This window comes from Kogia breviceps, chromosome 2 (genome assembly GCF_026419965.1).
Source record: "Kogia breviceps isolate mKogBre1 chromosome 2, mKogBre1 haplotype 1, whole genome shotgun sequence".
NCBI lineage: Eukaryota > Metazoa > Chordata > Mammalia > Artiodactyla > Physeteridae > Kogia > Kogia breviceps.
In genome coordinates, this window is record NC_081311.1 from 194,498,099 (window position 1) to 194,524,814 (window position 26,716).

Consider the following 26,716-nt stretch of genomic DNA (forward strand, 5'->3'; position numbering starts at 1 on the left):
CTGGGGTCAGGACTGACGGGGACAGGTGAGCGAGTCCCTTGGTGGCAGGGGCAACCATTGTTAGGGAGTGAGAGGATTGTAAGCCATAAGCCCTCCTCGTCAGCGCTGCCCTGAGCTCCCTGATGCTTGCTGGACGACCGTGGGTGGCAGCCCCTCACACGACAGATTGTGGCCGCGGAAACACAGCGGTGTCAGGCTCAGGGGTATTTACATACTCCATTTCTGGCCTGACTCTCTGCTCTTTGGAAATAGGGTTGGCAGAGTTTCTGTTCAGTGGGAGAAGGGCACCAGCTTTAAGTTCATGTCTGAGCAGTTCAGAGGTCCGGTGACAACAACTTACGTTGTCTTTGAAACTGATCGGAGAAAATAGCCTAGCTCTGTTTCTTGGCCTAATTCCCAACTGCTAGCGTATTATCAGAAGAAGCAATGTAGGAGAGGATGTAGGAGTTATAAGTACTGATAAGCCTTGGACCAAAGATCTGTCAAAGAAAAGCCTTTGCGTGGGAAACTGGGTAGGAGCCAAGCTCTCGGAAAGTACGACTGTCAGATGCCTCAGGGGTCCCTCGCTACCGATCTCTTTCGCTAGAGGCAGTCTTGGGGTTTATTCTCAACCCGTGGACAAGTTTTCTAACCTCCCCGAGCCTCGGGCTTCTTCATCTGTTAAGAGCAATGGGACTCACGATAACTTTTCGGGCACGATTGTCACGGGGATTGACTGGGAAGACGTTGTCGCCGGCCTAGCGTGCAGAATGCCCGCAGTAAACGTCGACCGCCTCTCCTGAAAAATCGTCTCAGAAAAATGATCGTGACTTCGCTTCTGTTTCCCCAGTGCCAGCAGGGCTGCACCCCTGCACCGTGGCTGCAGCTGGCAGAGTTTTGAGTGGGCCAGAGGCTGGTGCGCGCTCCTCTGACAGCCTTCAGCTGCGAGTGCTCTGACGGAGGCAGCCTGCCCCCCTCCGCCCCCCGCACTGTGAACTGTGAAGTCAAGCCTGCAGAACCCCAGGAGCTCGCCTGTGACTTTCTCCTCCCTCCCAGGCTCTGCCCCGTGTTCCTCTGCGTACTTTTAGGGACAGTTCCCTCGACGGCCTGAATCTCAACATTGGTGTTTAGGAAATGGGGAGATTCCACCCCAGGCCCTAAGGGGCCCATGTTGTCTCAGCCAAGTAACATGAAGGCAACGGCAGCAGAGAGACGAGGCTCTACATATAAAAGAAATTAGCTGAATATTAGTTTGGTTCCTTTAATTATTGAAACGACTGCTTTTATCTGGGTATTCTCTGCAGTATAATTTGTAATCATTTTCGTATTTATCCCCGCCACGTTCAGTCCATCAGCAAAGAAGTTTTTCTGAGTAAGTACTGTGGCTCTCGGGTAGCTCGCCCCAGTGGCCTTTTCCTATTAAATGGAGTAGTCCTGAAAATAGGCACTCTGCGTTTATACTTCCTGGGCTCTCGTGTCAGCTTCCTTTCCTGGCATATCCTAGTAGCCCCGGTCCGTTTTTGTGGGGTTATCATGAGGATTAAATTACGCATGACATCCGGGGAAACGGTTTCCTTGGGTGGTTTATGCATTCTGAAGAACTAGCACGTAGAAGAAAGAGACTGCAAACATTTGACTTAATTCTGTAAATATAGTAGTAATTACAGTTATTTACATCACTACCTACTATTTTTTGCCTGATAGGAGGGCATAGTAATAATTATAAAGAGCATTAAATATGGCAAGCAAACTTGCAGAAGCTGAGTATGTAATTGCAAGGCTACACTTTGTTCGTGACCTGTAGAGTTTCTGATCCCTGTAGCATAATAGTGATAGGAGCTATCACCTCCTGAATGTCCACAACTCACCAGCACTGGGCTAGGGGCTAAGCCTGCTTATTTCCAGTTTCAAAACCATTCAAGACAGATCTCATTTTTATAGTTTTACAGATTTAAAAAAAGTCAAGGAGGTTATATTATTTTCACAGTTTTACAGATTAAATAAAATAAAAACAAAACAAGGCTGAGAGTCAGAGAGGTTAACCTGCCCTAGGTCACACCACGGTCAAGAGCAGAGCCTGAAAAAAAAAAAAAAAAAAAAAGAGCAGAGCCTGAATTTTCCTCTAGTTCTAGCAGATTGCAAAGCCCATTCTGGCCTGCCCCTGTGAAGGGGAGAGACGGGGAAAGGCGGCTGGGCAGGCAGCGTGTCAGCCCACGGTGCTGTTCTCCGGTCCCTCGGGGCGGGCCTGCCTCAGGACCCCTGCCGTGCCCAGTCACCCCTGGGCACACGGATCCGGAGGGCCAGGGCCGTTTGCCTGGACGGGGCTTCTGATGGCAGCCACAGCCCACCCCTCGCCCTGCACAGATCCATTTCTCCGCTCGTGTGGGGAGCAGCTTCTCTGCAGCTCCCGGGGCCTCTGTTCCTTAGGAGGAGCTTAGAAAGGACATGTTAATGGGACAGACTACCACCGCCATTACTGTAGTGGCACTTGGGGCCCCATCTGGTCCTCCGCCTCCTCTGCTGCCCATTCAGAATTCTTCTCACCTTCAGCCAGCACCTCAGCAGGTCTTGGCAGCTTAGCTGGTGGTGTGACTCAGAGCTTCATTGGGAGGTTCTGAACCCTTGGTTGTCATATCCTTCTCAGGACAGTGTTGACACGTATGTCCACGTGTCTGTGCACAGTCGGGCAAGGGAGCACCAGGAGAGCCCCTCCCCTCCATGATGTGACTCCTGCTCTCACCTGCTGACCCCTGGATACACAGCGCGAAGAATCCTGGCCGTAGCATCACTGGTAGTTCAGAGGGACCCTTGTTGTGTTACCCCTGGCCTGAGCTACCTTGGGTTTCATCACCCCCATGGGCGTTAATGAGCCCAGTTCTGTGACTGCCTCTTCTGCTGTCCTTGGTGGCCTGCAAAGAAGAGCCACCACCAATCTCCTTAGCAACGTTGGTGTTCTTCTCACCAGCACACTTCTGATGAGCCTGGTGAAGGGGGTGTCCTGTGGGCCCTCCCACAGTCCATAGGCCTCTGCTAGGTCTCCTGGACACAGCAGGCCCCTTCCCTCAGCCTCTTCCTTCCTTCCCCAGCTGTCTGCCAGGGCAGCTCATGCCCTTCCGCTCTTCTCAGCCTTAGCTGTCGCTGTCTGCAGGCCTCTAAGGACCACTCCAGCAGCGAGTTTGCCCCGTCCCCTAGGGTCTTTGAAAGGGTGCTGAATCCCACATCCCAAGAAAATACAACCAAATCAGTGAATCCTTGCTCATCTCATTTCCTGGCCCCTTTGATGAAGGCCCTCAAATCCCGCTAGCTCACCCTTCCCACTCTTGGTATATAATCTCTTTCTGCCTGATCAGGCCCAGCACATCCCCAGCCCCATTTCCCTGGCCTTGAAGCCCCAGAAATGAGGTGGGGGGTGCAGGGTGGGCCCCCTGCATGTCTTGCAGCACAGGATGTCGCTAGCCTTCCGCAGGGAGTGTGGGTCACTTTCTGTAAGCTGCCTCTGTAAGAGGCCCTCTGGCTCTCCGGCTTAGCCTGCCGCTGCTGGTTGAGGGCCCTCAGCCTGTCATCGTCCCCCTGCTGGGCACCGTGTGCCTCACTTCATGGTCCTGGTAGACGCTGCACCTCCCGGGCTCTCAAATGCTTGAAATCCACACAGTCGAGCAGAGGCATTTTCCCAGCTCACCACGGGTGAGTCTTTGAGCAGCTGGGCCACTACTTTGTGCCAGGGATTCTCCATGCCCCACATTCGACTCAGAAGAGTGTCGTCTCTGCCCACTGGGTAGTAAGCGAGCCAGGCCCCAAACTCCATCTCTTTGCCTCTCTCTCTCAGACCCACTCCAGTACCACTGTGTTAACACATCAGGTCTGCTGAGAAGCAGATGCCAGGACAGGATTCGAAGGGGAGAGAAGAGGAGAAGGCAGGAAGAGAGTCTTCAGATCTTGACACAAGCTCAGCCCCTGTGGAGGAGGGCATAGGAGGAGGACTGGGTAGGAAGAGTCTTGGGCTGCAGCCCGGTTTTAAGAAGGTTCAGCCAGACTGATGGGAAGTCCTGGAACCAAAGTCACCTGCTGGAGGAGCCTCACATTCTGCAGGTCCTCTGAGTGCTTAGTCACCGGCTGGGAGCAGCCCTCGGGAAGTGTGGCCTTGGTGTCAGTACAGTGGCGGGTCAGGGGCTGCGGCTGGGCCACCGGGCAGTTTATGCTCCTGTGGCAGGAGAGCTGAGAGGCGCCTTTTCACGGCCACCAGCCTCGGGCAGGAGAAAGAGCAGGGCTCCTGGATAAAGCCCTGCATTTAATTTGTTCCCTCCTCTGCTTGGTTCTTGTCCTCTTCCTTCACCTAAATAAGCAGATGGAATATTTCCCAGCAGCCGTGACAACTTCAAACCAACACTAACACTTCCCAGTGTTCCCAGTACTTTGAAAACGACACTCTGTGCTTTTGCACCTTGAACCTGGTGCCAGTTCCTCAGGCTAAGGAGTGGCGTTACCTGAGAGCCTCCAGACCTCCCGCTGACACTGCCAGGTTAGAATGAAGAATGCCTTCCTTGTTCCTGGTGAAGCCCTTGGTTAGGAGAAAGGAGAGCTGGAAGTCAAGGGGGAGGAGGAGGGGTTTGGGGGAAATTGGAGGCAACTCAGCCAGAGAAAGGCGCCAGAAGTGACCTCACGGGAGCAAGCCGGCAGCCACAGTGGGCGTCTTGGAGTCGGCCGCTTGCGGTGCAGGTGGGAGCTCACTGTTTTCCACCGCAGCCTTTAGCGTCGGGCTTTGGTGCGATGCAGGCCTGACTCCTGCTTAAGCTGCTGGAGTCAAGATGGTGATCGGTGAGGGATGTGCTTCTCCACTTCCACACCGTGCAGAGAGATGGTGGGGGGGTTCCTGTCCCCTCCCACCACCTCACTCCACGCAGCAGCAATAATGGTATCCTGAGTGCCAAAAGGCAGCGTTTCATTTGACCTGAGTTTGCCCTATGGGAAGGGGAGGGGGAGGGTATGAGCACTCCCACTTATAGAAAGGGAGGCCAGTTCCCGAGTGGTGCCCTGCCCCGGGTCAAGCTGTAAACCGGAGGTAGAGCCAGCAGGCTTCTCCCTGGGATACTGCCTCAGCCATGTGATACACGGCAGGGGTGGGGCCTGGAACAGCTACACAGAGTGATGCTGAACTTGCCTGTGAGTCCTGGGCAGGGAGGGCAGCAAGGCCTGGGTCAGCGAGACTGCCTTCTGTGTAGCTTACATCACCATTGGGTTACAGTCCCCGAGTCCCCCACAAATGTAATGCAGCCCACAGGTGGCCAGGGCAGGGAAGCTCTTACTCAGCTATGTTGAGTCAGCACCCTTTCCCTACGTCTTGGGAGAATGGTTGAAGGGGGGTGGGGGCGGGGGGGGGGGCGTGGAGCCTGAAGTCATGCTGTAAAGCACTGAATTGTCTCATCAGAGGTTTCCTATGCTGCTGGGCCAGGGCGCTCAGCCCCTGATAGAAATTGCTAGCCCCTCGGCTCCTGCTGGCATTCTAAGGGCAGAACTGATCAGAGTGACGTCGGTAGCTTGCCTTTTTACTCTCTTTGGTGGTGTTGAAATGAACAGAAATTCTTCATTTCAATGTAGTTCAGTGTATCGGATTTTTTCTTTATGGTTAATTCTTCTTATATCCCATTTAAGAAAACTATATAAACATCATGAAGACATGTTTGGTATTAGAGCTCTCCAAGGAGCAGAACCAGTAGGATATTTATATTTATATTTATATTTGTATATATATAAAAGGAGGTTTATTATGAGGGATTGGCTCATGTGATTATGGAGGCTGAGAAGTCTCGTGATCTGCTGTCTGGTAAGCTGGAGAACCAGGAAAGTCAACGGTAACTCCCAGTCTGCGGGGAGGAGAAGGTCAGACGCGAGGGCAAGCAGTGAGAGGAAGAGCTCCCTCCTCACCCTTTGGCTCTGTTCAGGCCCCCGCGCTGGGGAGGGCAGCCTGCGGTACCCAATGCAAGTGCTCGCAGACACTCTCAGAAATAATGTTTAATCTGGGCACTCTGTGGCCTATCCAGTGGACACGGGCAATTAGCCATCAAAATGTACCTACATTATCTTCTAGGAGCTCTATTGTTTTACCTTTTCCATTTTAGACCGTAACCTACTCAGAAATGATTTTTGGATAGAGTACATACAGCAGGTTTCATTTTCTTCCGTGTGGACATCTAATCGACCCAGAATCATGCCTGCTGCCCCACAGGGCCACCTTTGTCAAAGTGAAGGGTCTGTATCCGCACGGATCTGTAGCTGCACCCTGTTCTGCTTCACTGATCCGCATGTCTCTTCTCGTGCCAATACCGTGCTGTCTTAATCATTGTACCTTTATCATAGGTCTTGATATTCAGTAGAGTCAGACTTTTCCACCCTGCTGCTCCTCAATAAAGGGCATCTAGAGCCGATTCTGGGCCCTTTCCATTTCCATGTACATTTTAGAATCAGATTGTCAGTTGCCACACACATGCACACAAGCTTGCTGGGATTTACACTGAGATCAAGTTGGGAAAAAATGAACACTTTTATGATTGTCTTCTACTCCACAAACATGGTATATCCCACTCTTTATTTAGGTCTCCTTTAATTTTTCTCTGTAACATTTCAAAAATTTTTATGCAGTGGTCTACTTTTTTTTTTTTTTTTTTTTTTTTTTTCAGTACGCGGGCCTCTCGCGTTGCGGAGCACAGGCTCCGGACACGCAGGCTCAGCGGCCATGGCTCCTAGGCCTATGCAGTGGTCTTCTTGATTATCTCTCATTAGATTTACTCCTAGGTATTTAATATTTGTGATACTATTTAAAATGGTATTTATAAATTTCCTTGTCTCTTTGTTGCCGATGTATGGAAAGACAGTTTATTTTTATTGACCCTGTATCCAGTGACCTTGCTAAATTTATTAAATTCAAATCATTCATCTGTAGATTTTTTCTGATTTTCTCTGTACCCAGTTTTACTTTTTCCTTTCCAGTATCACACCATTTGTTTCTTTTTCTTGCCTCATAGTGCTATACAGTATTTAACGGAAGTGATGATAGCAGGCGTCCATGTCTTGTTCTTGATCTCAGAGAAAAGGGTTTTTACCACAAACTCACTTTTCAATTATGAAAACTTACACTAAAATTCCCTTTTGTATACATTTGATTTTACTTTTCCCCAAGTTGATCTTTCGATTCAAAGGTACTTTTGAGTTTGAAATGTGGCAGTGGTGGTTTTTGTATGTTAAGAGGTAGGCAAATGGAATATCACAAGACTGTGACTCCTTATTTTAATCTGGTGAGGAAGACTTTGCCTTGTCCGTTTTACGGATGGATCACGTGGCTGAGACAGCTGAGCAGGGATTGTAACAGGTGGTGTCAGACCCAAAGCCCAGGCCGTTCTTACTACTCCCCGATTCCCCGGTAGAATGTTCAATTTGTAACCCCCAAGGTCACCAAAAAATACCCCATTTGTCATAGGTTTCCAAGAGGAGAGTAGTTAAACTACTTCACGGGTACGTTGAACATCTTTTCCTTTTCCCTTCCCCATACCTCCTTATAGCACTGGCGTCTGCACGTCAGCCTTTCTCTGATTTCCATTGTCAGGGGAGCAAACTGGGGCCTCCAAGTCTCATGCTGAAAGGAGCCCTCCCTGCCGGCCTGTGCGGCTGCACCTGCAGCTCTCCTCAGCCACCTGGCCGAGCCACCCGCCTGAGCCACCCACCAGGCTAGGCACAGTGCCTCCCCTGGCCTCTGCTGCCATTTGGGCTTTTCTCTGATGCCAAGGAGCTGGGCGGTGAGGATTGAGGGCTTTCCTCCTGGTCAGGCTGCTTGGGTAACTGTTGGGTAGGACGGTGTGTTTTTAAGCCCTCCAGCTGTCCCAATTTGAGGATTATGAACCCTATGCAGACACACAGAATCTTTCTCTGCTGAGGTTTGGAGACAGGAAGGAGGAGTGGAAGGAGGGTAGCGACCCAAACCCAAACAGGCCCCGGGGCTGGCAGGGGCTTCCTGGGCCCGAGCCACGACGTGAGAGTGTCCCTTCCTGCAGCCCAGATAACTACCCAAGGATGACCCAAGACAGAGAATTCTAGGCCACCAGGAACTCTCGAAGCTAAATACTTTGCAACTCTCAAAGACCTTATGAAAGAGGGTTCCCTTGGTTGATTTAACACAGGGCTACATTAAACAGACGGCGTGTCTTTCCTTCTCGTTACATTTCCTTTGCACAGCTTTGCCGTTCCCTTTACTCATCTTTTTGCGACGGACTGCAATTCTGTCCGTTCTAGGAACCTCCTAGGGCTTCAGCAATCCAGTGAGACTTGGAATCCTTCAGTTGTTCTTTTCCAAATGCTCTTTGAGCGTATGGTCACATGATTTGACCAGTGAGAGAGGATGGGGAAAATTCGCGTTTTTGTTTCCTCTGTACCTCTATCTGCCATATAGATACCTTTTTCAGAGTTGCCTGGCACGAGCTATGTCTTTTCTGCCACTCTGGGTATTTGTCCACCCACAGATTCCCATCCCAGTGGAAACACTGCTCTTTGCCCCTGAGGCTAACTTTTCTAAGTTGATGGCTCAGCTGTTTAGTTTTTGTTGTTGTTGTTGTTTTTTTTTTAGCGGTACGCGGGCCTCTCACTGTTGTGGCCCCTCCCGTTGCGGAGCACAGGCTCCGGACGCGCAGGCTCAGCGGCCACGGCTCACGGGCCCAGCCGCTCCGCGGCACGTGGGATCCTCCCGGACCGGGGCACGAACCCGCGTCCCCCGCATCGGCAGGCGGACTCTCAACCGCCGCGCCACCAGGGAAGCCCAGCTGTTTAGTTTTTAAACCCAAGGAAGGCTGTCCCTTTCCAAGACTTAGAGGAGTTGCTAGAAGCTGGTGGTACTGAGGCCAGCACCATTCGATGAGCAGGCCCACTCGGTTCCTGGCAAGTGCTGCCTGCCGGTGGGCTGCACCAGCCTCTAGGGCGTGTGCAGATACTTCGAGTAGCAAATGCCCCTGCCGTAGCACCCTCTCTTGGGTAGCTGGAAGTCAGAGCCCAGGCCCAGGCCACCGAGGCCTGAGATACTCTGAGGGAGGTTAGCCCATACAGGAAATGGGCCGCAGGCTTGCATGTTGGCTCTAAGCCTGAAGAAAGGTGCCCATGGCTGTCACCTCCTGCAGCTGCCTGGCAGGTAACCAGAACGTGCTTGGCTCTCCAGCTTTTGGCTGTGCTCTCCGTGGGGAAGTGTTTCTGATCTGTCTTCACTGCCACGCCCCAACTCTCGGGGGCATTGTGGCTTTTTCTTGGTGGTTGAGCAGGAAGCCTCCAGAGCCTGAGGGGGTTGCTGTGCTTGATGACAAAGGCCATCAGTGGATATAAATCACTTAGATATAAATCACGTTATTTATTGAAGAGGAATTGAACACGATTACTGTCCTTCTGAGCGCCCTTCTCCAAAGGTGGGCACTCAGCCGGGCAGAGACCTCACAGAGTGAGCAGAGCAAGTGCCCAGCTCATGCCCGTTGAGTCGAGCAAAAAGCAAGTGGCCGACTTGGGCAGCTGCTCTGAAAACCCAACCCAGCAAAGCCTAGCTGAGATGCAGAACACACGGCGCGCCGCTGACTACAAGCCGCCCCCGGCCAGCCCCACATGACCCCACATGACCCCACGACCCAACGACGTGCCGGGGGGCTGCTGGGCCAGGCTCCAAGGTTGAGGATGAGTGAGACACGGTGTCTGCCTCCCAAGCCCAGGAGTGGGCCGGTGTGGCAGAGGACGTGGCTCGCTTCCTGGGGTCGATGAGGCGCTCGCCCCCGTCACCCTGGAACTGAAGGGCTGTGGGGCGCGCTCGGAAGCAGGGCCACCGAGGCGGCAGCACTGCACTCGCCGGGCAGCATTCCTCTCCTGGGTGTCCTCTCAGTGGTGTGTCTCCCTCAGCGGCGGGCCAGCTGTGATCTTGTCTGAACACCTTTGCGTTTGAACCCTCTGGAACTTCACAGAAGGAATTGCTCTCGTTTTAATTTATGGGCCTATGTTTTGCTTTAATGGTGTCCACTGGACATCATGTAGCCCTTTTTAATACTTTAGGATTATTCACAATGTTCATATGGTGATACAAAAGCATTTTGCTTAGGCTCTGCTGCACTCTGCGGCTTTGCCTGTGCTCTAAACACTCCCACGGTGCCGTGTGCCTTCACTCGACTTGACCGAGGCCCTGCCCCAACTGTCCTTGCGTCCACCTTTGCAGTCAGGGCCCGTGGTCACTTCTCTGCTGCTGTCCAGCAGACACCGGCGGCAGCCTCTCGGCCTGGCTGTGAGCGCGAGGCGCCGTGGGGCTACGGAATCGGCCAGGCAACGAGTCTCGTAGTCAGCATTGTCGATCAAGAGGAGGAAGGGGTCTGCGTGAGGAGCCAAGCGGGGGGTCTCCCCTGTGAGCCACACTCGACTCCTGCCTCCAGCACCTGCGTTGGCCCCCAAGGCTTGGTCTGTTGCCTGGTTCTGCCCCGTGTATTGGATACTCAGGTCGAGCATGTGGTTGAGTTTTAGATAAGTGAGATGGTGGTGTGCTTTTTAAATCAACTTGAACGGAATGGCTTAGTGCATCTGTCACGTTGGGAAATTCTTCCTTAGTTCTGACAGCCCTCTAGTTTCATCTCAGTCTGTTTCCTCTCGTTAGTCTTCAGTGCAGATGAAAGACCAGTTAGCTGGTCGCCATCTTTTGTGCCGTAAATATTCGAGGAAACCGGCAGATCTTCAGTGTTCTGCTCTTGAAGCTGAAGGAAGCCTTCACGCCTCTCGGCTTTTCTCCTGGTGTGTCTTCCAACTGTTAGGCTCATCAGACCTAACTCTTACGTGGCCCGTTCGCCTCCTCAGAAACGCCAGTACTTTGCTGTGTGGCCCATGAGGCAGGCTCCACCTTAGGCTTCATGACCCAGGAACTCCTTGCAAGAGAATGGAGGAGCTTTTGTGGGTAGAGTGTGTGAAGAAGTGTGTGGAAAACCACTTTGCTCAGATCCTCTGAGGGATCCATCGCCCAAAGTGCTGGGGACATTGCTGTGGGAACTCAGTAAATAAATGCCGAAGCAAAGAGCCAGTTTGTGACTAAGAAAGTTCTCATGGGGAGGTAGGGGAGTGAGTGTGTGTTTATCTCCTGACGCCCTAGGCCCGAGGGCTGGGACAGCATCTCTGTGCCAGCCCCAAGCACAAGGCCGGGAATGCTGCACATGCCCAGCGAGCGCCGCGTGAACGTCTCCGGGGCGTCGGCGGCGTTTGTTCTTTAACTCCTTCGTGTTCTGTGTTCTGGCATTTTTCAATATTCTAATGACACCAGGCTCTTGTCACCTTAAGGTTTTTGTAATAATAATTACTAACATTTAAGGAACGATTAACAACGTGCCGGGCCCTGAGAGGAGAGCTTTACGTAACGGGTCTCATTCAATCCTCCCCCCGAGGGGTGGGAAGTGGAGGTTAGGGAGGTTAGCCGTCCAGCTGACACAGGCCGTGTATGGTGGGACCCCCCCCCCTTCCCTCCTGACTTCGGCAACAAGAGCACAGGAGGTTGCTGCCGCCACTGTGCTTTGTTACAAAGCGAAGCTGCCCGTCCACAGGGAGAAGGCGGCCCTCCCGCACGTCCTTCCCACCCAGGCCAGACCAGGTCTCCGTAGCGGCCTGAGGCCAGCGCTGGTCAGAGCCCTGATCAAGCTGAGGTCATGCCAGGGAACCACAGGAATCTTCAGGAAGCCCTTATGTATTCAGAGGTGCGTTGCTTGCCAGATGGATCATTTCCCACCGCCAAACTTAGAAAGTGACCCCTCGGAAGTTGCTCAGTGTGGAAGGAAGGGCCCTGAGGACATCTGCCCACGTGCCTCGTGGGCAGAGGATGCATTTGCCAGTTGTTTCCCAGCCCAGATCTAGACACCTTTCCTTTGCTTGTCTAGCAAACTGTTGGACACCTGCTAGTGCCAGCTACTGGGCAATGAGAAAGATGCTCCCCCGCGAAGCGCACAGCCCACAGAGGAAGACAGGTGTGTGACGTAACATTCACAGGTGGTGACGAAGGCCACGGTGGAGGTGTGCGCCCGGTCTCCGCGTGCAGCTGGCGGCGGACACCGCCCTGAGCCGTGCACGGCCTGTGAGGTGAAACCAGCAGCCACGTCTTTGTGTTGTCGCAGAATGACCAGATGGCAGTAATTCTGCAACACCCAGATGTGACCTGTGAGGAACTAGGCTTGAATTTCACAGAGATTTGCTGGGAAATGGACTGGCATCGACCCTTCTAGCCAGGGAGCATGGTCTCTCTCTCCACAGTGGCTGTGGGAGGACGGCCACAGCCAGGTGACCGCACAGGGCCCTGCAGGGTACTGGGCAGGGCCTCCTCCCAGGTGGGGACAGCTGGGCTGAAGCCTCTGCCAGGAAGAGCAGTTCTCACCCTGAGGGAAGCCTGGATAGAACGGGCCAGTCCTCCCGGTCATGATGGCTGCCCAGGCCTGGCCTGAACTACCTGTGACGGAGCTCCCAGAGGCCATTGCTGACGCAGAAACCTGGTCAGCTTCCCAGGTGCCTAGAGAACTGTTGTAGAGCATCTCCAGGTCCTGGAAAAGCAGGGCTCCCTCTGCATCCCAATCTGCCCTAAAAGATGGACTTGGCCTGCAGAGCGGCAGCTCAGGAAAGTAGAACCGTGGGCTCCAGTCAGGCTTTGACATCCACTGGCCTTGCCGTCTGACTTACCATCAACCCAGCCTAATCCAGGTTGTCCTGGCCTTGGATCTAAGGTGGAGTTGAGCGTGGCACCTGCAAAGGGCTGAAGTCTTCACACGGCCTGCGTCTGAGAGCTTCTGTCAGTCCAGAGATGCAGGGGTGGAGGTGGGGATGGAAACCAGCCGTCTCCTCGCCAGCCCGCCGCCCCTCGGTGTGTGGAGGGGGAGCTCGTGTGCCCTGGAGGTTGGCTGTGTGTGTGTCTAGGCAGGGACATGACGATGCTGGGGAAGCCCAGAGGCTCTGGGTGGGAACAAATCCATTTAAACCACTCTGAGCCTGGTTCATAAAAGTGTGGGTCAATATTTTAAGAGTCACATAACTAACGAAGAGCTCTGCCAGACTCAACATACCGCGTCCCAGTGGGTGATAAGACAAGCGTTAGTTCGATGGAAACAGCCCAGGATTTTTTTTTTAATCTGCTACTTTTCATATTTAGAGTGAGGTGGGCTGCTCTGGACAAGGGATTCATTTACCAGGTGACCAACAAGTGAGCCCCGGCCATACTGTCACCCTGTGTTGGGTCTAAGTGATGACTGTCTACAGGTAAGGAAGAATTTCATTAGAGCAAATCAGCAGGTCCCATCAGGCTGGCAGAAGCTGACTTAGGTTCTGTCTCTTGAGTTCACATGCCTGCCTTCCAGCAGGGCACAGCTGAAGGGAAGCTGCAGGAACCCCACTCCTAGGCCCTTCTCCTGGGGGTCTCTGCTTCCACACACACCCCCCAGAACAGTCCTCCTTCCCTCTTTTCTGTGGAGCACCGAGCAGGTCATGTCTCTGAAGTGCCTCGTTCATCCCCCAAACAGGCATTTGACATTGCAGCTCTTGGCCTGTCTAAGCCAGGTTGAACAGCACCTACACGTGCCCCTGGCCCTGGGACACAGAGGTGGACAAGGCCTGGTCCCCAGACAGGAAAACTGGCTTCAAAGGAGACGGTTACAATCCAACAATGAGTCCTGGGGCTAGAATCAGCCCAGAGGACCCTGGGCCAAGAAGGGTGATGCCTGAACTGAGCCTTGAAAGCTCGGCTGTGACCGAGTGGAGGCAGCCTAGGGGTGGCAGGTGGAAGGAGCAGCCTGGAAGCCCCAGGGGGGGTCCTAGGAAGTGTGGGTGCACATCACCCAAGGGAGGCCCCAAAGAGAGATGCCAGTGTCCTCTTGGCTGCCGGGGGAGCTGGGCTGAGGCCAGCAGCAGGTCAGTGAGACGTGCAGGGGCCGAGGGAGCTGCAGCCTTTGATGCAAGAAGCCAACCCACCCTTAGCCCAGCCCCTCTGAGGGCCCTTTACACTGTCAGGGGCTGGGCAGTTCTAACAGTATGGAGCTCACCGGGGGAAACAAAAAGGACCAGGATTCTTTACCCAGCTCAGAGTTCAGGGAGAAAACACCCTCTTGGGGCAGACTAGAAAGTCTTGTGTGAGGCTTGCCGAGGTGTCTCGGCAGCTCCTAGGGCACGCTTCCAGACCAGGATGTCTAAGGGTCGAAATGGCCATGGCCCCGAGGATGACTCTCCCCGCCCTTCTGACCCACTGGGCCAGCACGTTTCCATAGGTGGAACAGGAGTAGCGTTCGCCAGAAAGAGGTCCACAGATGAAAGAGGCAGAACCTTCAAGTCTTTAGCCGGCGACAGGAGAACTAGAGCAGTCAAAGCAAACGTGCTCACCCCAGGGGCAACCCCGAGACACAGAAGGAGGCCAGAGCCCCCAACACAGATGGGAGGAAGCGTTCACATGGGGAGGTGGCGGTGTAGGGGTGAGTCCTATTCCTGTCCTCTTGTCCGCCAAGCCGGAGACAGGCAGAGGTGAACCAAGGGCTGAAAATAAGACCTCCAAGGTTACGGAAATGTCCCAGCCCAGCCAGGCCTGGAGGTGGGCTTGCGTGTTTGCTGGCCCAGTATGGCCAGCCTCAGACATGGGGGCAGGGAGCCTTGGGGAAAGGCGCTGTCCCTCTGAGGTTGCCGGGCAGGTGGCGAGCCAGGTCGAGATGAGTGACCTCGGCTCCTCCGCTGCTGCCGCCCTTGCTGAGGGCGGGAGGTGCCCTTGACAGTCAGGAAGGAAGGGCGGTAGTGACACAGCAGACCACCACGGGTGCCCGTCCCCCAGGTGCCAGCGTGGCCTCAGGGCAGGCCCTTTGTTGACCCCCTGCTGTCAGCAGAGCCCTTGCTCGGGTGCCGCTAAGGAAATCCTGCTGTCCGATCCTTAGAAAGCTTAGGGCAGGCGGCACAGGATCACCTGAGGAAGAGCAGTGGATGGGGAACCTGGTGTCCTCGCTCTGTAAGCTTAGGGGAGTCACATGACCTCTCGGAGCCTCCCTTTGCTCGTATGAACAGTGAGGGGTCTAAGACTTGCTGTGAGACTCAGAAGGGCCAGCAGTGGCCAAGCACCTGGCGTTGGGCCCGCACAGAGACCCCCGAAGGCATCTGCTCACCCCTGCCAGACTCGGGCCAGCTCCCCACTCCACGGCGAGGTGGACAGGGGCTGCACCCCCAGGCCCGTTTCCTCATCTGTGCAACGGAGGCGGCAGGATCCTCTCTCTCTCCCTCTCCCGCGGTTGTGATGAGGGCCACGTGGCTACCACACGTGCAAACAACGTCAAGCACCATAGAAATGTTAGGGGCTGGTCTCGCATGAACCAAGCAAAACATCGCAGATACAAAACGTACTTAGGAGTGCCTACGGAATGCCAGGTGCTGTGCCAGGCCCTGGGAATCAAGGCAAACGGAGCTGGCTGAGCCAGCCAGGGCGAGGTTCGTGTGGGACAGGTGGGGGTGGTGGCCCATAAAGAGTCGGGGGTGGGGCTGGAGGGGGGCCTGGGCCAGTAAAGGGGTCACAGGTGCAGGTGAGTGGAGAGCCAGGTGGTAGAAGCCAGAACAAGGCTGCAGCGCGAGTGCAGGATTTGTGGCAGCTATAGGAGCTGAGGGGCGTAATCAAGAAAGTATTTGACAACGCAGTTTGTGGTCTCTGTCCCGGCGGAACAGAGCAGAGGGCTGCGGGGCGTGGAGAGCAGGAAAACCCTCGCTGGGACCCGCGGCCCAGCCCCAGGGCCTCGAGCACTGAGCACTCGTCTTCAGAGACGCCCGGCAGGTCTGCCTTGGGTCCAGGGTGAGAAGGAAGGACTGACGTTTCCCAAAAGATTTTACAAGACACGTTGTCTTCAGGGAAGCCGATCCCACCCACGTGCGTGGCTAGAACTGTAGCCCACTCTTGGACCTTTTTCACAAAGCCAAAAAGGGCATGTCAGGCTTCCGAGGAGCCCCACGGGGGCCTTTGTAGTGACCGGAAACACTTGTCCGGTCCGCGCAGGCGGCTTCCTAAGGTGGTTTCACAGCCAGGTCCCCCGCCAGTGCGCGCCCTGCCTGCGCCTTCCGCTGGCCCGTCTCTTCCCGGTGGCGTCAGCGCAGGTGCCCGCAGGAGGTCGGTGTGTCGGGGCTGGGGCCCCACCCCTCCTGATCAGTGCTGCAGCCTCCACGGCCCCCCCAGTGCTGCAGGCCCTGATCGCACGTGTGCCCTAGACAACGCCCCCCACCCCCAGCGGAACTCCGGTCCTCCCATAGAAATGCAGAATCCCTCGGGGCCTGCTGGAGGTGGAGTTGCTGTGCGGGGGCATGGTGGGGGGAGAACGTGGAAACGCACATCCCCTCTTTACGGCGGAGGGGCCACTGCTGACCTAAAGACCTAGGATCCCCATTCCACCCATTCCAGAAACCTCTTTTCTCCTGGACACATGACCCTTTTCTCCACTTGCACCAGGTAGGCCTGGCAGCCCCGCTCATCACAAGTCAGGGCTAGAGGACAGACTTCAGAGTCAAAAAGCCCGGTCTCCAGACCACGGCCCTGCCACACGCTGGCTCTGTAATCTACATGGTCACCATCCTTGGCCTTTCAGACACTCGGTTTCCCTGTGTGCAGATTAGGCCTGACACGCCCCTTGCCCTGCAAGGTTTTGTGAGGCTTCGATGAAATCACGTGCCCGGCCTGAGACCAGCAGTGGTTCCTATGTCCCTGCAGCCTTTAGTGCTCGTACAGCTGGGGCGGCGGCCCTGCCCAAGGAGAGCTGCTCCCCAGCGGCGGCGGGGCCGAGACTGTCTTGGAGGTGAGCGAAGCAGGCTCTAACGTGCAGAAGCAAAGGCGCTTGAGTTCCCAAGGACACGCGTCTCGTCCTCTCTCATCTAGCTGCCTTTTGTAGCGCATGTGTCTGCTGCTGCGCGCGAGAGGGATGGAGAGAGAGAGAGAGAGAACCTGTGCGTCCCACAACACCCTTACCTCTCGAATATTCTCGTACCTAAAGCCTAGTTTCTAAATCACAGTTGATCTCTCCCAACGTCAGTGATGACCCACCGCGCCAGCCCCCACTGCGCTTGCCCGGGCTCTGTCCATTATCCAGGGCTGCCGAACCGGCCCCCGCTTTGGGGCTGGGGCCTGAAAGGGACACCAGCCAGGTAGTCCACCTAGGGCAGATAAGCCACTGGGGCCACCACAGCGGCTCCCGGAGGTGGCGGGACTTCTGCGCGTCTTGGCCGTACCTCCTGTAGTCAGAGGCTCTAATTCCAGTTGGACAGCGGCTAGAAGTGGAGAAAGGCATGTTTGTCAACACCTCGGTGGAGCCAGCGAGCCCTAATTACCCAGCTCTTCAAGGTCACACGGCACAAACTGCCACCTGGTTCTGCTTAGGGGGAGTTTTCTGCCACGAGCGCGCAGGTCCGCCCGGTGCCTTGGAGAGCAGAGCCCTGAACCTTGGGAAGGGAGCGAGGCTTCTCGAGCTTCTTGACGCTGACAAAGGGCTTTCTGCCTGTCAACCGGGCTCCCGGCAAGCCCCCTCCCCGCTCCCTACCGCAGCTACTGGGCCTCCCTTTGGCAGGGCCCGAGGGCCTCTCTGAACTGGAGCCTCTGGAGATGTCCTCTGAGGTAGAAAAACAAGCGGCTGAAACGTGCCTCCTCGCGGCAGCTGGGCCCCGCCCGCTGAACCTATAGAAAGGCCCTGGAGTGGATTCAGCCTCCCAGAAGAGGAAACCTGGCTCCGGCTTCACCCGCAGGGCCTGTTATGTCTGGCTCCAGAGGCCTTCTCCTCTGGGGTTTTCCACGCCTGTGAACTCGGCCCCATTCATTTCCCTGTGGTTTCATGGGAATGTCCGAAACGCTCAGCAGGTTGCAGTGAGCCCAGGAGGAGAGGGGTCAGCGCGAGGCCTGAGCGGCGGCCCGGGCACCCTCCGCTCAGGCCTGCAGCTGGGTGCCCTTCTGTCAGTCTGCTGCATTTCCTTCGGTGCTCCCCCAACCTACCCACCCACCCGGGAGACTGCCTGCGGCTCCCTCCCTCCAGGCAGCCCCTTTCTGGCTCCGGGCTACCAGCTCCACCCTGGCCTGGGAGAGAGCTTCGCGGCTGAGCTCCCTTCCCATCCCCAGCAGCTTCCACTTTAGTGCTTATCCAGCCGCTGACTTCCCATCTCACCGGCTCCTGGGTCCTTGCATTTTCCACCACACTACACTCAATCAGGGGCTGCGGGGAGAGCAGCTGGGGGGCCCCTTGAGGGTGGCCAGTGCCTCCGCTCTGGCTGCTCAGCTGCAGAGAAGGGGCCACGCCCGGGTGCACAGCCCTTGTGAGAGGCCCAGCGGCTGCCTTCACGGCCAATGCGGAGCCCAAGGGCTCCTGGCCCACAGTGAGGATGTGCCCAAGTGGGGAAAATTTAGTCTTCAGAAGAAATGAATTTGAAACTGGCTGGGAGCAATTCTTATCAAATTTCCAAGTTAGCAGTTTTCACCGAGAGCTAATTGAACAATCTCTGTAAGCGGCCTAATTCCATTTGCATGAGATTCCCGCAGAGTTGCTAAGGAGTGCCTGGTGGCTGAGGGCAGAAGAGGCAGTTCTAGTTTCCCATTTGGTTTTGATCTTTGCAAATGGATGCGTTTTCAGGTTTGGGCAGCAGCCATGCCACTCTGCCCTGGCTGCCCGGCTCCCCGGTCACTTCCAAAGCCACGTTCTTAGTGTTCTGGGTATGAAAGGGCTGGGTGCGTTTCTCGTCTTGGTAGCCTGGTAAAATGGATCTGGAAATGGAACATCTTTGGAGGCTCGGCCACTCTGGCCAGGCAGCGTTGAGAGTGTAGGTGCAGAGGAGTGGAGAGGCCGAGGGCCGGGGCCCTGCCTGCCGGCACCACGCTGGGCCGAGACCCCGCTGGCTGCCCGTGCGAGCCTCCTCCGTCATCTCTGGGAGTTCTGTGGGAGCACAGCGTAGCCCGCTTGGCTTGGCCAGCCCAGCGCTGACCTCAGTCTGGACTGTGCCTGCCCCAACCCTGCGTCGGCCCACGGAGGCTGCCCTGTCCCTAGGCCGTATTCCAGGGGCCTCTCTTGACCTGGCAGGTATGGGCCCTTCTCTTCTCTCCTGTGCCCAGTGGACTTGAGAAGACAGTTTTAGGGACCGGCCTTGGGTGATACTCCGTGGTTACCTGCGTGCTCGTCACACACGGTCTCCCCTGAGGTCCTCCTTCAGCAGAGTGGGGGGGGCAGACAAGCCTCCTCCTCTCCACCCAAACTTCGGGGGCCAGCCTCCCCTGCTGGGAGCTCACAGTGGCGAGGATACATAGCCTCTTCCCCCGGTAGCCACTTCCTGCCGGACGGTTGGTCGGTCTGGTACTAACCCCCAGGTTCTTTCCCATTAGCTCCTTTGCCTCTGAAAACATAGTCAGATCTTTTGGAAACTTAAAACAGCAATCAGAAAACAGCACAGAGGCCCTTCTCACCCTCTTTTCAAACTATGACCTCTTTCACCAACAAATGTATTGAGAGGAGTCCCCACTGGACCGCCTCCCTCACCCTTGAATCTTTGGTCTTCGGAACCAACTTCCCCACCCTCAGGGCCACGGCCACAGGCTCCTCCTTGCCGAGTCCGGAGGCCCTCTCCAGGGCCCTCCTCCAACTCAGCTCAGTGTCTGCACGGGGGACAACTGCCCGGCTGGAACTGGCTCCCTCTTCTTAGGCCATGTGGGCTTCTGGGCCACCTCATCACCCTCTGAGGTCCCTCCCCTCCGCTCCCAGAGCCTCACCTTGCGTGCAGCTCTGAACTCGGACCTGCCCTGGCCTTTCTTGCTGCCTCTGGCTGCGGCCTGCAGACCCTCAGATTCACCAGCTACCCGCTGGCTGCGCCGGGCCTCTGGAGCCTGTGCCCCACCGCCACCGTGTTCCTCCCTTTCGTGGCGTCCTCATTCAGCAGCCTCCCCCAGCTCCCCCGCGCAGCCCCATCCTGGAGTCCGGCTCCCTGGGCCCCAGAGGTCCCCACCCTCACCTCCTCGCCCTGCTCCCACTTCCCTTGACTCCTTATTTTCCGAATATGGCTGATGCATGTTTTTCCCACACCTTTAAAGGTCCACACCTTTATCTTTTATCCCTTTCAAGTGAAGTGTTTCCCTCCTCTTGGCAGTCTCCTGAAATTGGTCTTATATTTGTGGGTGTATCCCCACCCCCCACGAGGCTGGGGGCTCCTGGAGGGCAGGCCAAGGCTTCCTGGTGGCAGCAGGGCCCGGGACATGGCAGAGGCAGCAGGGCGTCCAGGTCACACAAACTGGTGGCGAACCCAGCTGCCGGTTACGAGATGTGGGACTTGGGCCTGATCGCCTTTCCTTTTTGCACCTTAAGCTTCCCCACACATTAGAAAGGGGTGGAAGCACCTCCCAGGCTGCAGGAGGATTTAATGGGACACACCTAGGCTGTCGCCTGTCCTCTGTCACAGGTGCTTAATAGATGTCTCTTCCGTCTCTCCCTGCACCCACCCACAGCAGCAGCTCCGAAAAGGTTTGAGGCTGAGTAAGTGAACAAACAAACGAATGGCTGTGGGGGGGGGGGGGTTAAATGACAAATGCCACCAGCTTGCTGTGAGTGGGGACAGGTGCTCTGTAGACTCGGGGGATGGGCAAAGAGCAAGGGAAGGCGCAGCTTCTTTCTCGGTGCTTGGGAATGATGTCAGCTTCTTAGGCAGAGCTTTATGTTTTCAACAACCTCTAGCAGCCAGTGTTAGGGGTCAGAAGTATATGCGTGAGGGCTGTGTGCCCACGCAGAAAAGGGGCTTTGGGGCAGGGGCCCTCTCAGCTTCTGAGCGTGCGCCATGCTGGGAGTCCTTCATCGCGCACAGATTTATTGAGCATCTGCACGGTGCCGGGCCTCGCACTGGGCCCAGGGTCGGCGGCACTGGGTGGGGAGGGGAGGCACAGCCTACGATCCGAGGGGTGATCACAGCCGTGTGGGCTAAGTGCTGTGATGGCATAGGAATGGGACGCCCAGGAGGCACAGAGGAGCCAGGTGGGCACCTCGTGCTGCCTCCCCAGAGGAAAGGACATCTGACAGCAAGAGATGGGGGGAGAACGGTCTAGGATTCCAGGCTAAGGGGACAGCAGTGCAAATGGACAGAAGCAAGAAAGAGCCCCAAGAATTCAATATGGGGACTTCCCAGGTGGTCCAGTGGTTAAGAATCCGCCTTCCGATGCAGGGGACGAAGGTTTGATCCCTGGTCGGGGAACTAAGATCCCACATGCCGTGGGGCAACTAAACCCACGCGCTCAGGAGCCCGCATGCCACAACTAGAGAGAAGCCCGCAGGCCTCAACGAGAAAGATCCTGTGGGCTGCAACTAGGACCCGATGCAGCCAAATAAATATATATATTTTTTAGAAGCATTCAGTGTAACTGGAGTGTGAGGGTTAGGGGGGCAGCGAGAAGGGAGAGGTGACCCGGGCACATGACGAGAGGTGGCCTGGAAAACCTCGTTTGACCAGGGGGTGGAACTATCCCGAGGACAGTGGTCGCCCCTGAAGGGCTTCAGGCAGGAGAGGGCCGCGCCCAGCCAGCTTTGCCTTTGAGAGAGAAAGCATCTCTCTGGGTGTGAAGCCTGAAACGGCAGGGAGTGGCTAGAGATAGGGAGGCCAGTCGCTAAGAGCTGGAGGCCTGGACCGAGGGGGTGGCATTATGGCGGGATCTTGCTGTATTCAGCCCAAACCCTAGGGTCGGGGCACCCAGGCCAGTCCCTTGCACGGTGTGCATAATAATAATGTCATATTTATTTAAGCCCACGCACTTGTCTGTCGTATGCCCAGTGTTTTCAGGTAAATAAATTGAGATTCAGAGAGGTTAAGAAATGTATCTGAAATCACACAGCTAGCGAGTGGCAGGGTGGAGACTCAAGGCAAGCTGCCGAGCTGGCAACCACTAACCTCTCCTCCTCGCCAGCTGCCCGGGCTGTGCGCTCGCAGCGGGGAAGGAGGTGGGTCAGGACAGGTGAGGAGCCTGCGCCACGCCCAGCCGCCCAACCAGAGGGCCTCCTGCGACCACGAACGCACCCAGTTTCTTCATGAACAAGGTTGGGCAGCCTTCCTCCGAAGAGGCAAACGTTTTAGCCCATTTCTCTTTTAGCCACCGTCTCAGCCCTGTAAGGTAGAGCAGCCTTTCCCAAACATCATCCTTTGAGATGCGACACAAACAGTTTCAACCATCAGTGAGCAGTAAATGCCGCATCCCGGTAGCTCCTTCCCACCAAATCCTGATGCATGTTAGCATCTTAAAGGCAAAGGGACGTCCTATAATAAAAAAATCACATGCATTAAGGCCCTAGCATTTCGTATATATCTACTTTTTTGTTAAGTAAGTAACGTTAACACAGCTTGGCACACACCATTCTAGACAAGGCATCTCTGCTGCGTGAGGAGCGTGTGTACTTGTGTGTAGCTTGCTTGCGGGCTTTACCTGCCATCTGCCATAGCAGGCAAGGGACTCTGAGGCTCCAGGCTTGCTCACCTCCTCCCTGGGTTGAGAAGCATTCCCTCCAGCACCTGGAGGCCCAGAGCACAGGTAGGTGGGGGCGCTGCGGGGTTAGTGCTGCCGAGCTTGCATCCTGGCACGGCCCCCCTGGCTAGACCTTCCTCTGTCTATCACAGCAGAGCCGGCCCAGCCCTCCAGGGTCTTGGGGCCCCTGGTGGCACTGAGCTCCAGATGCTCAGCAGATGCCAGACCTGAGACCAAGGCCCCGGCTCTGAGGATTTGGCTTGCGGTTCTGGAAGGTGATCCTGGCTGGTGGCCATTCCTGAGCCCTATTTAGAGCAGTTGTCAGGCAGTTGCTGAGATCCAGAGCCCGCCCCCCTCCCCTGCAGAGGGGAGTGAGCTCATGCCTGTGCGTGCTGGGGCCGGGGCTGGGTTATGATCAGGGCAGGTACCCAGACCAGGGAGCAAGTCTGAGTCCAGGGCAGCTTGCAGGGCTCCACCCCTGCTTGGGTTTCACACCCCAGTCAGTATGTGCAGCTTGTTCTCAGAGGACATCCTAACCACCCAGGACAGCTTGGAGCATCTCTGATCTCTGGCTGCGGGCCTGGGCACGCAGCTCTGCCCCTCAGAGGCAGGAGGAGATCAGGGTGAAGGGGTGCTTGCTGACCAGTCAGCTGTGGGAGCGCCTCTTCTAACAAGCCTGCCTTCCCTCAGAGCGCTGTTCACTCTCCCTGACTGAGCAAAGCCCTCAGCCCCAGAGCTGACTTTGGCCAAGGAAGAACACACTGAGTTCCCACACTGAATGCCCAGGGACCCCTGGACCTTGGGCCGCAGGGCTGCAGTTTATAAAGTAAGGCTCCTTTCCTGCCCAGAAGTTGCTGCGTTCTAAGCTGCTCCTGCCACGTCCCAGGTCCTGCGGCCGGAAGATGCTGGGCGCCCCCTGCTGGCCAGTCCAGGAACTGACCCGTGAGGAGGCCCTGTGGAGCCCTGTAGGAGCCGGGCCCCTTTGCTGGCCCAGATGAGAGCAGCGACACCCACCTACCCACGCCCCAGTACTGGCCAGCCCGGCTCCCCTTCCGGTTGCCCGGCCCCGTTTCTGACGGTGAATCCTGAACTCATTGCAATCTGGCTGCTGATCGCTTGCCTTTCCCTTGGCCTTCCTGTTGCCACGCTGCGTGGGGGCACCCGCGCCATCGTTGCTGCACCCTCCCGGGCACCCCAGGGCTGGACGGGCTCGGGCTCCAGGCCCTGCTCTGCTTTCTCCCGCCCACGGGCTTGCATTTCCACCCCGCCCCCCACCCGGGGGTGTAAGGAGGACTTTGCGGACAGGTTGTGGGGAGATGGTCCCTGCAGCTATCCTGGGACACTAAGGAGCTGTGGTAGCACCGAGGGATCGGGCTCGGGCTCACTGCTGGGCCACCTCCCTGTTAGGTGACACTGACATTTCTCTGGGAGGCATGGGCCGTATCTCTGAACGGTCTTGGAGGGAGGCTGCCCTCTTAACTCCCGACCCCTGTCCCGAGGGGCGGGCTGAGACACTCAGGGATGTGGAGCCCCCAGAGGTAGAAGGGGCCTGTCCAAGGGCAGCCCCTGCGACCAAAGCTTCGCAAGACTTTCAGGGCAACGGGAGCGCGCTTGTTTTTCTCTCCCCAGCCTCAGTTGGCTCGTGAGACTGTACTGGGGGTCGCTGGAGAAGCAGCTTGCCTGAGGACTGTTACCACTGCCTGGGGCTTCGTGTATCAGCTCCAGCCTCCTGTCCCTCCCCCGGTTCTCCTCCTTATATGAGATCCTGAGGCAGGCGAGCCCCTGGAAATAGGAGCAAGAGCACAACTCCTCATTCGGAGGCTCCCTGAACCTTCAGTTCCTTTGACCCAAGGGGTGGGGGTGAGGTTAGAGAGGGCGGGGCACAGGCTGGAGCCCCGCCCCTCCAGCCCTGCTCTGCTGCTTGCCCTGCCCTAGCCTGAGCTCCCACAACCCTCTTATGGGGCCATGCTGGCCCCTGCTGGCCACGCTTGCAAAACGCAGCCCAGGGTCTGCCCCAAGGTTACAGGTGCTCCCTCCTCGCCCAAGCCTGGAGCTGAACTAGACGGCAAGGCTCCAAGGAGCAGCCCGTGTGCCCCCGACCCACAGTGATACTGGGACTGCATGGGGACACAAGTCGGGAACCGCCCGGCACACAGTCACGTGTGCTGAGTAGGCAACAAACGAATGGCTGACTGGTGCATCTGAAGCGTTTATGTGATGGTGCTCTGCAGGGTCTGACCAACAGAAGGCAAGACATCAGGTCAGACATCAGTCTAGCAGGACTCGAGACTCCTCTCGAGATGACAAGATCTAAATATGAAAACCAAATGTGAAGAGTCAAATGGTGCTAGACTGTGACACAGGTGGCCCTAGACAGGCCGATCCTTGTTGCCAGGTATCTAATCAGGCAGTAAGTGCCCAGGAGCGATGGAGATGCCCTTCAGGGAAGACATGGAAAGGTCAAAGGAGGGTGACAAATGGCAGGGATGGAAATCACAGGGCACCACAAAGAGACCCCCTGCTGGCCACTTAGCATGGAAGGTAAGAGAGAGGAAAGCACCTCCTGTGTCTTTTTTTCAGGTTGTTTGTTTGGTTGGTTGGTTTGGGGGTTTTTTTTGGGGGGGGGGCCTGCCACAAGGCTCGCAGGATCTTAGCTCCCCGAGGACCAGGGATTGAACCGAAGCCATCGGCAGTGAAAGGGCGGAGTCCTAACCACTGGACCGCCAGGGAATTCCCAGCACCTCCCATATCTTGAGGCTGACGTCACGCCAGGCACAGGGTCTGCCCTTGGAACATGTTTTACTCCTGTTGGTTTTCACAGCCACTCTGTGAAGCACATGCTATTATTATCCCTGTTCTACGTTCAAGACAATAGAACAGAAACGGTCGGTAACTTGTTCAGGGTCCTACGGCAAGAACACGCTGGAGCTAGAATGTAGGCCTCGCTCGGGAGGTTTGGCGGTCGGGTTCTAGCGCATGAACTCGAGGGTTTTTAGCAGGAAGTGATATGCTCAAGGACAGGTTTTGGGGTGGGAGGCAGGACGGCCGCTTAAAAGACTGTTGCTGCAACCCAGCGGGGAACGAAGAAACTCATTCTACACCCAGGCCTCCCGCGTGGCGGAAGGGCCACTGAGACCTGACCTTTGCAGCCCTTCCCCCAAGCCCTTCCCCACGGTGGGGGGTGGGCTGGGGGTCGGCAAGCACAGTGCCCACACAGGAGGAGCCAGGCGTGCAGGCCATGGGCGGGCCTCCTCCCCAGGTCCAGGCCTGGTCCTGGAGGTGCCTGCCCTGGGGCATTCCACAGCCCTTCTTCCTCACGGGCTGGGCTTTGCAGGGAGACAGACACGCTCTGGGCGACAGCCTGGCAGAGCAGAGCCACCCCTCAGCGTGGAGGCCCAGCCTGGGGAAGGCGGGGCTCTGCCCACTCACGCTCTTGTCCCCCCGGAGGCTGTTTCTTCCCAAGAGCTCGGGGAGGGGACGAGGCTAACTGCAGGCACTGCCCACCCCTCCAGAAGGGGACGTTCATTTCAGGCCTCCAGCCGCTGCCAGGCCTCTGCCAGAGCTTCCTCCCTGACCTCTCCTGCCTCTGTGGGGGAAGCGTGGGCTTGACATGTAACCTAGAGCTTCAGATTAAAGGCTGGGAAGAGGCTCCCCTAAGCTGCTCAAGGCCCCAAGCGTCTCCCCAAGGGAGGAGGCTTTCCTCACGTAGGGCACCAGCCCACACCCACCCCCCTTCCTGGAGGCTTCAGCTCTCGTACGTACACGTGCCTGATCCACTTGTCCTCCGCGGGCGCCCTGGGCGGGACAGCAGCACGTGGCTTCCTGCCCCAGGTCGGGGGGCTAAGGGTGGTGCTGAGCTCAGCGCCGGGACGCAGCGTCCCCCTCTGCCTGATTCCTGCACTTTGGCACCCTTCTGCCCTCCCCATCAGCCCCTGCTCCTCCCTGTGACTCTTGGCCTGCTTTGGAGCCGCATCCATTCGCACTCGTGGACCCTAATCACACTCGGGCGACGCAGGACTGGAGGGTTGGCTCCTAGAAGGTTGGCTCCGTGGTTTGAACACCTCAGCAACGCCTTTGTCTTGTCCCAAAACGCACGGCTTTCATCTTGCCCTCTGTGACTCTCCTGTTCATCCTCAGAAACACTCATCTTTCCAGGCGGAAAAGAAGCCGCGTACTCCTGGGAACGGGGGGCCCTGGGTCTGCGCGGCTGCCTCTACACGCCCCCCTGCAGAGTCCTCTGGGTTCTCAAGGCCT

At 56.4% G+C, this 26,716-nt stretch overlaps 1 protein-coding gene across 3 annotated transcripts in view; it reads left to right on the forward strand.

The window, feature by feature from the left end:
* The window catches only part of DIS3L2 (DIS3 like 3'-5' exoribonuclease 2), a 361,464-nt gene that overhangs the window by 327,206 nt on the left and 7,542 nt on the right, over positions 1 to 26,716 (forward strand). The gene's annotated exons all lie outside the window — the stretch shown is intronic.